This window comes from Ranitomeya imitator, chromosome 3 (assembly GCF_032444005.1).
Source record: "Ranitomeya imitator isolate aRanImi1 chromosome 3, aRanImi1.pri, whole genome shotgun sequence".
Taxonomy (NCBI): Eukaryota; Metazoa; Chordata; class Amphibia; order Anura; family Dendrobatidae; genus Ranitomeya; species Ranitomeya imitator.
In genome coordinates this window covers 245316745-245329902 of record NC_091284.1, presented here as the reverse complement: position 1 = coordinate 245329902, position 13158 = coordinate 245316745, and positions in this window count along the sequence as shown.

Sequence of the window (13158 nt, the reverse complement as noted above, 5' to 3'; positions counted from 1 at the left end):
TTGATGGAAAAATAAAAAAGTTATGGCTCTGCGAAGAAGGGGAGCAAAAAACAGAAACACAAAAACAAAAAAGGGTTGCGGCGTGAAGAGGTTAAATTAAACTTTAATCTTCTTATGGGTATGCCATTATTTTGACATTTGGAGGTATGATTAGGACCGTTGAAATCAGTGGCGTAACTACAAAGTTATGGGCCCCGGTGCAAACTTTAAAATGGGGCCCCCCACTATGCCAAAATATATAGGTGAATTAGAAATGGCGACACGCACGAACGAACACGATCTGTGTTAGTATACATGCACCATTACAGAATTAGTTGTAGGCTGTGTTCACAAGAGTGAAGTTCACGGTCTGTATACAGACCACGACCTCCAGCCTCGTGGAGGGTATCCTGATCCAAACTCACACCCTCGTCCTGGACTTCCTCTTCACGTTCAGTTTGTCCGAAGATGGAGACAGTGACACCAGCGCTGATTGGTGCCGTGAATCACAACAGCACATCACAGCCCCGAGGGGGTCATCACAGCCACTGTGGGAACAGCGCCGGCACAGGAGGTGAGTATAGGCTTTATTATTTTATCGGGGCTAAACATTTAGTTTAAGATGAGGTTGTTCTACTGGGAGACAATCCCTTTAAACAGTGTACTCTTTATTAGCCCATGTGGCAACATTTCAGTTTCATATCAGAGAAATGTCCTGTTATTGATCCGAAATGTTGCCACTTGGGCCAATAAAGATTCCGACACTTTTATCACAATCAGAGTGCTGTGTGTGTATAAATATATCTATATATATAATTGTCTAAGGGGTACTTCCGTCTTGCTGTCTGCAACTTCCGTAACGGAAATCCCGCGTCGCTGATTGGTCTCGCTAGCTGCCTGTCATGGTTGCCGCGACCAATCAGCGATGGGCACAGTCCGATCAGTCCCTCCCTACTCCCCTGCAGTCAGTGCCCGGCGCCCGCATATTCCCCTCCACTCACCGCTCACACAGGGTTAATGCCAGTGGTAACGGGCCGCGGGTACCGCACTCCGTTAATGCTGCTATTAACCCCGTGTGTCCCCAAATTGACTATTGATGCTGCCTATGCAGCATCAATAGTAAAAAGATGTAATGTTAAAAATAATGCTCTCGCGGCTGCCGCCAGCTTCCGTTCCCAGAGATGCTTTGCGAAATTACCCAGAAGACTTAGTGGTCTCGCGAGACTGCAAAGTCATCTGAGTAATTTTGCAATGCATCCTGGGAACGGAAGATGGCAGCAGCCGCGCGCATAGGGACAGCTTCGCTGGATCCCGGCGGGTGAGTATATAACTATTTTTTATTTTAATTATCTTTTTTTAACACGGATATGTGCCCACACTGCTATATACTACGTGGGCAGTGTTATATAGCGCGTGGGCTGCGTTATATACAGCGTGGCTGCTATATACTACGTGGCCAGTGTTATATACTACGTGGGCAGTGTTATATACCGTGTGGGCTGCGTTATATACCGCGTGGGCTGTGTTATATACCGCGTGGCTGCTATATACTACGTGGCCAGTGTTATATACCACGTGGGCAGTGTTATATACCGCGTGGGCTGTGTTATATACCACGCGGCTGCTATATACTACGTGGCCAGTGTTATATACCACATGGGCAGTGTTATATACCACGTGGGCTGCGTTATATACCACGTGGCTGCTATATACTACGTGGCCAGTGTTAGATACTATGTGGGCAGTGCTATATACCGTGTGGGCTGTGCTATATACCGCGTGACTGCTATATACTACGTGGCCAGTGTTAGATACTATGTGGGCTGTGTTATGTACTGCGTGGCCTGTGCTATATATTACGTGGCCACTGTTATATACTGCATGGCCTGTGTTATATACTACGTCGCCTGTGTTATATACTGCGTGGCTGCTATATACTGTGTGGGCTGTGTAATATACTATTTGGCCTGTGTTATATATTGCGTGGCCCCTGTTATATATTGTGTGGCCTGTATTAACGCATCGGGTATTCTACAAAATGTATGTATGTATGTATATAGCAGCCACATAGTATATAGCAAAGGCCACGTAGTATTTGTCTGCTATATACTACATGGCGCTCCTATGTACTACGTGGCCTGTGCTATATACTATGTGGCTGCTATATACATACATACATATTCTAGAATACCCGATGCATTAGAATCGGGCCACCATCTAGTATATATACAGTATATAGACAGACATACACACACATACATTATATAAGTGAAACTGCGACTGAGGTATGTACAGTACGTTATATAGGTTATACCACTGTGTGTAATATACTGCAACCGCTGTGTATAGCCCATATAGGCCAGCCGCAGTGTATATGTGTGTGTATATAACACACACACACACACTGTGGCTGGCCTATATGGGCTATGCACAGCGGTCGCAGTATATTACACACAGTGGTATAACCTATATAACTTACATACCGCAGTCGCAGTTTCACCTACACAATGTATATAGACTGCTGTACATACATTATATAGGTGATACTGTGATTGCAGTGTATAGTCGCAGTATATATATATGCAGCAGTATCATCTATATCACGTATATACACATTACTCACAGTGTCACCTATATAATGAATATAGACTGCTGAACATACATTATATAGGTGATACGGTGATTATATAATACAGCAGTGTCACCTATACAGTTAGGTCCATATATATTTGGACAGACACAACATTTTTCTAATTTTGGTTATAGACATTACCACAATGAATTTTAAACAAAACAATTCAGATGCAGTTGAAGTTCAGACTTTCAGCTTTCATTTGAGGGTATCCACATTAAAATTGTATGAAGGGTTTAGGAGTTTCAGCTCCTTAACATGTGCCACCCTGTTTTTAAAGGAACCAAAAGTAATTGGACAGATTAAATAATTTTAAATAAAATGTTCATTTTTAGTACTTAGTTGAAAACCCTTTGTTGGCAATGACTGCCTGAAGTCTTGAACTCATGGACATCACCAGACGCTGTGTTTCCTCCTTTTTGATGCTCTGCCAGGCCTTCACTGTGGTGGTTTTCAGTTGCTGTTTGTTCATGGGTCTTTCTGTCTGAAGTTTAGTCTTTAACAAGTGAAATGCATGCTCAATTGGGTTGAGATCAGGTGACTGACTTGGCCATTCAAGAATATTCCACTTCTTTGCTTTAATAAACTCCTGAGTTGCTTTGGCTTTATGTTTTGGGTCATTGGTCATCGTTTCATACTATAGATGGAGAATCAGTTTTGCTGCATTTGTCTGGATCTGAGCACACAGTATGGCTCTGAATACCTCAGAATTCATTCGGCTGCTTCTGTCCTGTGTCACATCATCAATAAACACAAGTGACCCAGTGCCACTGGCAGCCATGCATGCCCAAGCCATCACACTGCCTCCGCCATGTTTTACAGATGATGTGGTATGCTTTGGATCATGAGCTGTACCACGCTATCACCATACTTTTCTCTTTCCATCATTCTGGCAGAGGTTGATCTTGGTTTCATCTGTCCAAAGATTGTTCATCCAGAACTGTGCTGGCTTTTTTAGATATTTTTTAGCAAAGTCCAGTCTAGCCTTTTTCTTCTTGATGCTTATGAGTGGCTTGCACCGTGCAGTGAACCATCTGTATTTACTTTCATGCAGTCTTCTCTTTATGGTAGATTTGGATATTGCTATGCCGACCTCCTGGAGAGTGTTGTTCACTTGGTTGGCTGTTGTGAAGGGGTTTCTCTTCATCATGGAGATTATTCTGCGATCATCCACCACTGTTGTCTTCCATGGGCGCCCAGGTCTTTTTGCATTGATGAATTCACGAGTGCTTTCTTTCTTTTTCAGGATGTAACAAACTGTAGATTTTGCCACTCCTAATATTGTAGCAATTTCTTGGATGGGTTTTTTCTGTTTTTGCAGCTTAAAGATGGCTTGTTTCACCTGCATGGAGACCTCCTTTGACCGCATGTTTACTTCACAGCAAAACCTTCCAAATGCAAGCACCACACCTCAAATCAACTCCAGGCCTTTTATCTGCTTAATTGAGAATGACATAACGAAGGGATTGCCCACACCTGTCCATGAAATAGCCTTGGAGTCAATTGTCCAATTACTTTTGGTCCCTTTAAAAACAGGGTGGCACATATTAAGGAGCTGAAACTCCTAAACCCTTCATCCAATTTTAATGTGGATACCCTCAAATGAAAGCTGAAAGTCGGAACTTCAACTGCATCTGAATTGTTTTGTTTAAAATTCATTGTGGTAATGTCTATAACCAAAACTAGAAAAATGTTGTATCTGTCCAAATATATATGGCCCTAACTGTATATTGTACATGCAGCAGTCTATACACAGTATACAGGTCAAACTGCAAATGCTGCGTATACATAAAAAGATTTCATGCTTGTACTCACCTGAGATGGAGGAGGATGAGGGGGGTGTACTGTCCAGCCTGCGTCAGAGGTGCTGAAGACTTGGAGCGGATGCCGGCCTGGGATCGGTGAGGAGAGCACTGTTCAGAGTGAGGCTCATGTGTCTGTGTGGCCTTTTCTCATTTCTGCACAGGCCCTGGTGTGCACACGCTCTCCTGTGTGCCAGCACTGACCAGGGCTGCAGACACACGCCCAAGCATGAACGAGGGCCGCACACACAAAGGGCACAGAAATCACAGGGGGCACATAGCTGGGGGCCATAGGGATCACAGGGGGAACAGAGATCACAGGGGGCACATAGCTGGTGGGCACATTGATCACAGGGGGAACAGAGATCACAGGGGGCACATAGCTGGGAGGGCACAGAGATCACAGGGGGAACAGATCACAGGGGGCACATAGCTGGGGGGCACAGAGATCATATTGGTGCATACAGCGGGGGGGGGCACAGAGATCATATTGGGGTACACAGCGTGGGGGCATAGATCATATTGGCGCGCTCAGCGGGGGGCACAGAGATCATATTGGAGCACACAGCGGGGGCACAGAGATCATATTGGTGCATACAGCCGGGGGGCACAGAGATCATATTGGGGTACACAGCATGGGGGGCAGATATCATATTGGGGCACTCAGCGGGGGCACAGAGATCATATTGGTGCACTCAGTGGGGGGGCACAGAGATCATATTGGTGCACACAGAAGGGGGCACAGAGATCATATTGGTGCACACAGTGGGGGGGCACAGAGATCATATTGGTGCATACAGCGGGGGGGCATAGAGATCATATTGGTGCACACAGCAAGGGGCACAGAGATCATATTGGGGCACTCAGCAAGGGGCACAGAGATCATATTGGTGCACTCAGCGTGGGGGGCAGAGCTCATATTGGGGCACAGAGATCATATTGGTGCATACTGCGGGGGGCACAGAGATCATATTGGGGCACTCAGCGTGGGGGGCACAGAGATCATATTGGGGCAAACAGTGGGGGGTGGCACAGAGCTGAGGAGCACAGATCGCCTGCAGAGAGGCACAGAGCTGCCAGCACAGAGATCGCTCTGGTGGAGTCTGGACTCTGTCGGGCAGCAGCTCCTATTTCGGGAGTCGGGACAGGACAGGAGAGCATTGGGTGGTAACTCTGCCCACCTGGTAACCCCGCCCACCCGGTAACCCCGCCCACCCCGATGACATCATTCCTGTGCTGCTGGGCAGGAGAGGCAGCGTTCTGTCATGAACGCTGCTTACCCTGCACTCGGGGGTTAATGGGACAGCAGCCGGCACAATACAGCAGGCTGCCGCCGGAGAATTGCAGCCCTGCCTGCCGGCCGCATGAAAAGCCACCCACTGATTTAAAGGGCCGGCGGACAATTTTGTAGCTCAGTGCTTAGGGGCCCGCCCAGTCTTTGCTGGACTGGGCGGGCCCCTAAGCACTCCGGGCCCAGTCGCAGCTGTGACCCCTGCGACCGCGGTAGTTCCGCCCCTGGTTGACATGCTTAAAGCTATAATTAGAAGAGAGAGACCTGATGATTTTGATGTAAAATTGACTGATATTTTTAGTTGTTCATAATTCTCTTCACTTTGACTGAATCCACAATTCCAGCTGCCAAAAAAGCCCCGAAGCATAATTAATGCTGCCTCCACAATGCTTCACTGTGGGTGGAGTGTCCATTTAATGATACGCAGTGTTGGCTTTGTGCCAAACAAACCTTCTAGAATTATGACCAAAAAGTTCAACCTTGTTCTGATCAGAAAATAACACTTTTTACCTATATGCTTTTGGCAGACTTGATATAGGTGTTGGCAAAATATAGCCAAGCATGGATGTTTTTCTTTGTAAGTAAAGGCTTCTGTCTTGCCACACTACCCCACAGGCCAGACATATGAAGGCCACAATAGATTATTGTTCCACGCAGTACACAACCTGCACTTACTACAAATTCCTGAAGCTACTTTATGTTGTAGGCCTTTTATCAGCCTCTCGGATCAGTTTTCTTCTTGTCTTTTCATCAGTTTTGAGGGATGTTCAGTTCTATTTAATGCACAATAAACGAAAATGGTTGCACTCAATCGTGTTAAAGCATGTCTCTTATTTGTATGACATCTTTCTGACTGAGCACTCCACCCTTCACCATGATGTTATTTTAATTACAGCTGGTTCCTGCCAATCCATAAATGTAGGCTTTACTGAGAGAGGTGTCCACATTCACCCATGCATACAGACATTAGCCTTAGGCCGGGGTCAGACTAGCGTATGGCATCCGATGCGATATGCTAATGACCCTCGGCTCCTGCTCTGCTGCGAGCGTGAGCTGAGTGTCATGTGTCTGTGCTCCGAGCCTCTCGCACAGAGTGGATAGGAGCACAGCTGCGGAGGAGGCGGAGAAATGAATTTCTCCATCTCCTCTATTGATGGGGTCACCGTATTTGGCACATCACTTGGATGATATCCAAGTGATGTGTGTTGTCTCACTCGCACCCATAGGCTTATATGGTGATGTGAGCTGCCACATAGATGAATACTGGTCTGAGTGCTATGGGATATTTTCTCGCATAGCACTCATCCGTATTCATCGCTAGTGTGACCCCAGCCTTAGAGAGGTGTTCACACAGGTCAGGGACCCATCAGACTCATGAGGCCACCTTGACGATGGTTGATGGGCATATATTATTTGGCCAAAATTTGTGCTAAGTGTCTCATGTATTTTTCATGTATTTTTTCTAATATTGAAAAGCCTTTTTTGCTATTCACATTTCAGAGATTTCACATTGACATGCTTTAACATAATTAAGTGCAACCATTTTCATATATTGTACATGTAAGTAGCTGTTTTTGATATGCACCGGTTCAGATTAGTTCTTGATGTGCAAGTCAGTTTTCTCTTATCAGTTCTATTTAATGTCAGTGTTGTGCCACATTTAAGCCTCTACTTGATCAACACCTTCACAGTGTTCCATGTCATATTTAATGCCTTGGAAATGTTTTGTACTTTTCTGACTTGTAACTTTCAACAATGAGATCCCTTTGCCGTGTTGTAAGCTGTTTCTGGACTATGGATTTTGCTGTAAAATGCATGTAAGAATAAGTTGGGCAAATACTAAACTTTTTAAGGGGTTAATCAGAACCACTGTAGATGATGGAAGCTGTGTGCGGCCTAGTATTTAACATGAATTTAAATGTGATTGGCTTATTCTGAACACATCCCCAATTATAAGAGGGTGTTCACACTTATGCAACCACATCATTTTAGTTTTGTTATTTTTATTTCCTAACCCCCCAAACTTATTTCAGTTTGTTTCTCAATGCTTTTCTATACATTATGAGTGACATTAAAGGTGGAAAAAGAAAAGATTTTTATTGGTATTATTTTTTTACATGACAAAAACCCGGCATTTTAACACAGGTCAGGAGACTTATATTCACTGTAGATTATGCAACTTATATTTTATTTTCTGACAGATCTTTTTGGAAGACTCTCATATTGTTTGATGTAGGAACTGAGGTGCGATATACACTATTTTGACTCTTTTTGTAGGTGAATTTTTATTTTTTATTTTATTTACATAAAAATACACTAAGCCAATATGGTAATATGGCTGATAATGCCTGAATGATCGCTACAAAAATATATACCGTAGATAGGCAAAATGAGTTTAGCATCAAAACAATCACAAAACTCTTTATAAATACACAAAATGTAAAAAAAAATCATTCTTCAATGAGACATTCTGATAACTTGTCCTAATAACGCTTACAACCTCTGGCTCTGAATTGGCACTCGGCGGACAGAAGTGTCAGAAGGCTGTTCTTTTCATTTAATGTTCATTATAGATTCAGAAGAGCATCAGATCAAGAGAGAAAACTGAAGAACCGTCTCACTTATATACGGGGATCTAAGGAACCTGCTGCTTCGACTGCAAACAGGCTGGAGAAAGTAATCCAAGAGAACACGAAATGAAAATGATAATGCAAGCTTTTTTTCTTTTGCTGATTGTTACTTTTTCAAAGTGTGCAGTCATAACTGGGGTAAGTATTGCAATTTTTTTTATTCCTAAGGATTGACAATAATAACGTTAAATTCTTTAAAAATATTCTATCTATAATAGATCAATATTTAGCAAAGATGCGTCCTGTCATCAGGACGAACGGAATTATATTTTGTTCTTCAAGAATTATTCTTATAGAATTTACACTAACATTTTGATCTTATAGTCACAATACATTTTCTATTTTTCCCAAAATGTGATTGCTTAATTTAAATTCTATTTTATTTTAGGAGACCTAGTACAAATTAAATGATTAATATGATTTTGTAAAATGTTATTAAAAATTATATTATTACCTTCCATCACTTATGATATTAGAGGTCATATCATTGAGCAATATACATTTCCATGGTCTTCGTAGTATATTTTAGATATAGCACCAGAAAATACAACAAATAGACACCACTGGTCCCATGTAGTGTAAGAAAATAAACTGTGGATATTTAGTTAAATACCTCTATGTTACATACTAATGTTTTGGCTTAACTGCTCATAATTTGAAGAAGGTAAATTTTCTGGTTTTTTTCTGGAATGTAATTGAGTTTTTCTTAAGCCATAGTCCTATAGTAAGCGATCACTAAACACGTCCAGCAGAACTGTAAAATATTTTACGATGCTAGTACCTTTCTGCATCATTTCATAAATGTAATATTAGGGGAAAAGGTCATAAAAATCATCAGCTAATTTTCCCCTTCCCTTCACAATGGGATTGAGTTGAGGAATCTGTTGTCTGAAAATGAACTTATTTTCAAACCAGTTTTTATAATAAATATGTTTTGGGTGCTTTTAATTTGATTTCATCTTCATTACCTATATTTAAAATAAGATTTCACAAGTCCAAATGTAATCGGACTCTACCCTTCCTGCTTGACTGACAGCTGCAGCTTGTACTAAGTAGTGTGATCTTTCAGCATGAGAGAGGAAGGACTCTGGGGAGCTTGTCAGTAATGCTAGGTGGGTGGAAAGTTTGATTAAAACATACCTCCATTATCACAAGAAAAACGATTGTAGTTCAGAACTTTGCTGTAAAATTGCTATTCTAAATCACAGATTTTACTAAATCACTTCGTTAGAGGATTTTACTGTTGCGACCCAAGGTTGGAGCTTCGGACTACATTAGAGAACCTCTTGTCTGCTGCGCTTAGCTGCTGTCGCCAGTGTGGGATCAAGCACTGTAAGATTTTATGATGCTCAGTTTTATTGAATTTTCAAATGCAACATTCTAAAACATAGTTTAGGAAAGAAAGGAATGCGAGGTTGTGCAGAGCCTGATCAAAGATACTGTAAGTATAGGCTTGGACTGGCCCACAGGAAAAGAGAAGAATCCTCCGGTGGGCCACCACTGTCTTATATGAGCAGTGCTTGGCACAATATACTTGAATCACTACGTGCAGACAGAGGCAGCATCTGATTCATTTAATAATTTACCCAGTTCATTCTTTTACAAATTTGTGATTGAGGATAATGTCACATTTGCATGTAGTTGAAAAGTAGGACCCTGGAGTTGGTTACTGATGGACCCTTGGCACCCCAGTTCAACACTGGATAAGTATGTTGAAAAACTGACAATAACACCTTGATACATCAGTGAAAAACAATCAACATTTGACAAAGTAAATGTTTAATGGTATTCAGTTCCAAATAGTGTAAATGGAAGAACTCCGTCTAAACATATGAGCTTCACACCATAAGACTAGTTTATTTGCAGGGTGATCCATGTCGGTGGTTAACAGAAAAATCCTTTGAGTGACTTGATGATTATGCTGCAAAGCCCTGCACTATTTTCTCTTAAAAGTGGAGGTATGTATTACATTTTCAAAAGGTATTATACAGTCTTTCTAAAATAGATCTTTAAAGGGACTCTGTCACCTGAATTTGGCGGGACTGGTTTTGGGTCATATGGGCGGAGTTTTCGGGTGTTTGATTCACCCTTTCCTTACCCACTGGGTGCATGCTGGCTGCAATATTGGATTGAAGTTCATTCTCTGTCCTCCATAGTACACGCCTGTGCAAGGTAAGATTGCCTTATGCAGGCATGTACTACGGAGGACAGAGAATGAACTTCAATCCAATATTGCAGCCAGCATGCAGCCAGCGGGTAAGGAAAGGGTGAATCAAACACCCGAAAACTCCGCCCATATGACCCAAAACCAGTCCCGCCAAATTCAGGTGACAGAGTCCCTTTAAAGTATACCGATCTAAGACATCTACCGTATATACTTGTGTATAAGCCAAGATTTTAACCCCTTTTTTTGTGCTTAAAATGCCCCCCTCAGCTTATACACGAGTCATTGTCCAGAAAGTCAGCAGGGGAGGGGGAGCCAGCGGCTGTAGCACAGTGACAGCTGCAGCCGCCGGCTTCCTGAAGACATTAATACTCATGCTCCGTCACTGTATCTTCGTCCCTGCATCTCTGTCCCAGCGCCGGCAGCTCTTTCTGTTCCTGTGCTCAGTGGTCACATGGTACCGCTCATTAAAGTAATGAATATGGATGCGTCTCCACTCCCATAGATGTGGAGCACACATTCATCACCTTAATGAGCGGTACCACGTGACCGCTGAGCACAGGAACAAGGAAGATTTGCCAGCGCCTGGACAGAGATGCAGGGATGCACGAGGAGGGTGAGTAGGACGGGGGTTGTGGGAGCCATGTGGGACATTGGGAGCCATGTGGGACGTTGGGAGCCATGTGGGACAGTGGAGCCTTGCGGGACAGTGGAGCCATGCGGGACATTGGGAGCCATGTGGGACAGTGGAGCCATGAGGGATGTGGAGCCATGCATACAATAAGGGGAGCCACACATACTAGGACAAAATAGGAGAGCCACATACCAGGACAAAACAGGGAAGCCACACATACCAGAACAAGATGGGGGAGCCACACATAGCAGGACAGGGATGACGAGACAATGCATACCCGGCTTATATTCGAGTCAATAAGCTTACCCAGTTTTCCGTGGTAAAATTAGGTGCCTCGGCTCATACTCAGGTTGGCTAATACTCAAGTATATACGGTTAGTATTAACCCCTTCGCAACCTTGGGTTTTTCCGTTTTTTAGTTTCCACTTTGTGACCCCCTTCTTTCCAGACTCATAACATTTTTTTTTGTCAATATGGCCACGTGAGGGCTTGTTTTTTGTGGGACGAGTTGTACTTTTGAACGACACTACTGGTTTTGCCGTATAGTGTACTTGAAAACAGGAAAAAAAATTCAAAGTGCGGTGAAATTGCAAAAAAGTGCAATTCCACAACTGTTTTTCTTTTTTTTTTTACCATGTTCACCAAATGCTAAAACTGACCTGCCATTATGATTTTCCAGGTCATTACAAGTTCTCAGACACCAAACTTGTATAGATTCTTTTTTTAATTTAAATGTGAAAAAAAAAAATCCAAAGTCGCCATTTTTCAAGACCTGTGGCGTCTCTATTTTTCGTGATCTGGGGTTGGGTGAGGGCTTATTTTTTGGGCGCCGAGCTGATGTTTTTATTGATACCATTTTGGTGCAGATATGAACTTTTGATCGCCCGTTCTTGCATTTTAATGAAATGTTCCATCAACCAAAAAAAGTAATTCTGACGTTTTGATTTTTTTTCTTGCTACACTGTTTACCGATCAAATTAATTATTTTTAAATATTGATAGATCAGGTGATTCTCTTCAGTACCAAATATGTGTTTTTTTTTCTTTATTGTTATATTTTGAATGGGGCAAATGGGGGGTTATTTGGACTTTTATTTATTAAAAAACTTTTTTTTACTTTTCACTTGCTTCAATAGACTCATGGGAGACTAGAAGCTGTGATTATCCAATCATCCATGCTACACTTAGCAGCGCTTAAACCCTGCTCTATGTAGCTAAAGTGATCACTTGCTATAAGCGCCGACCCCTGGGCGACGCTCATAGCTATTCGGCAATGGCAACCACAGAGGACTGCTGCTGACCCCGGGTTGTCATGTCAACCCACCGGAATATTAACAACTAGCATACTCCAATAAATGTGATGCAAAAAGGGGTTTGTTTAATATACATACAGTAGTCACAAACGTTTCGGTCTGCAATGGACCTTCATCAGTGTGCTAAATGTAACAGAAACGGTACAAATAGTAGAACCCCGGTGGAGATTGGTTAATTTGCATCAAAATTATAATGAGTTTTACTGGGAATATATGCCAGTATTGAATGGCAGGTCAGTCCGACATGCGGGAGAGGAGGGAGCACGAGACCTACGTGGTGTCCACCTCTATTTGCAGACCGAAATGTTTGTGACTACTGTATGTATATTAAACAAACCCCTTTTTGCATCACATTTATTGGATTGTGCTAGTTGTTAATATTCCACGTATCAAGGTTTGGGAACCTATATCTATGCACCTCCCCCCTTTTTAGGCTGTGCTGAACATTATCTATACCGTCAACCCATCAGAGTCCCGCGGTCATAAGACAGTGGCGTTGATGGACAGGATTGACAGCTGACATGTGGCGTAAATTTGCAGGCTCATCGCGGGGCCCGCAGCAAACAGGAGGAGCTATACGTCTAAGGTGGGAAAGGGGTTAATATAGTGTTGTGAAATCTGGTGACAGATATGCTTTTAATTGTTATAAAGCTGAAGGCAAATAATACAGGATCTACGTTTGACAATAGATGATGGTCACCGCTAACTTCTTCT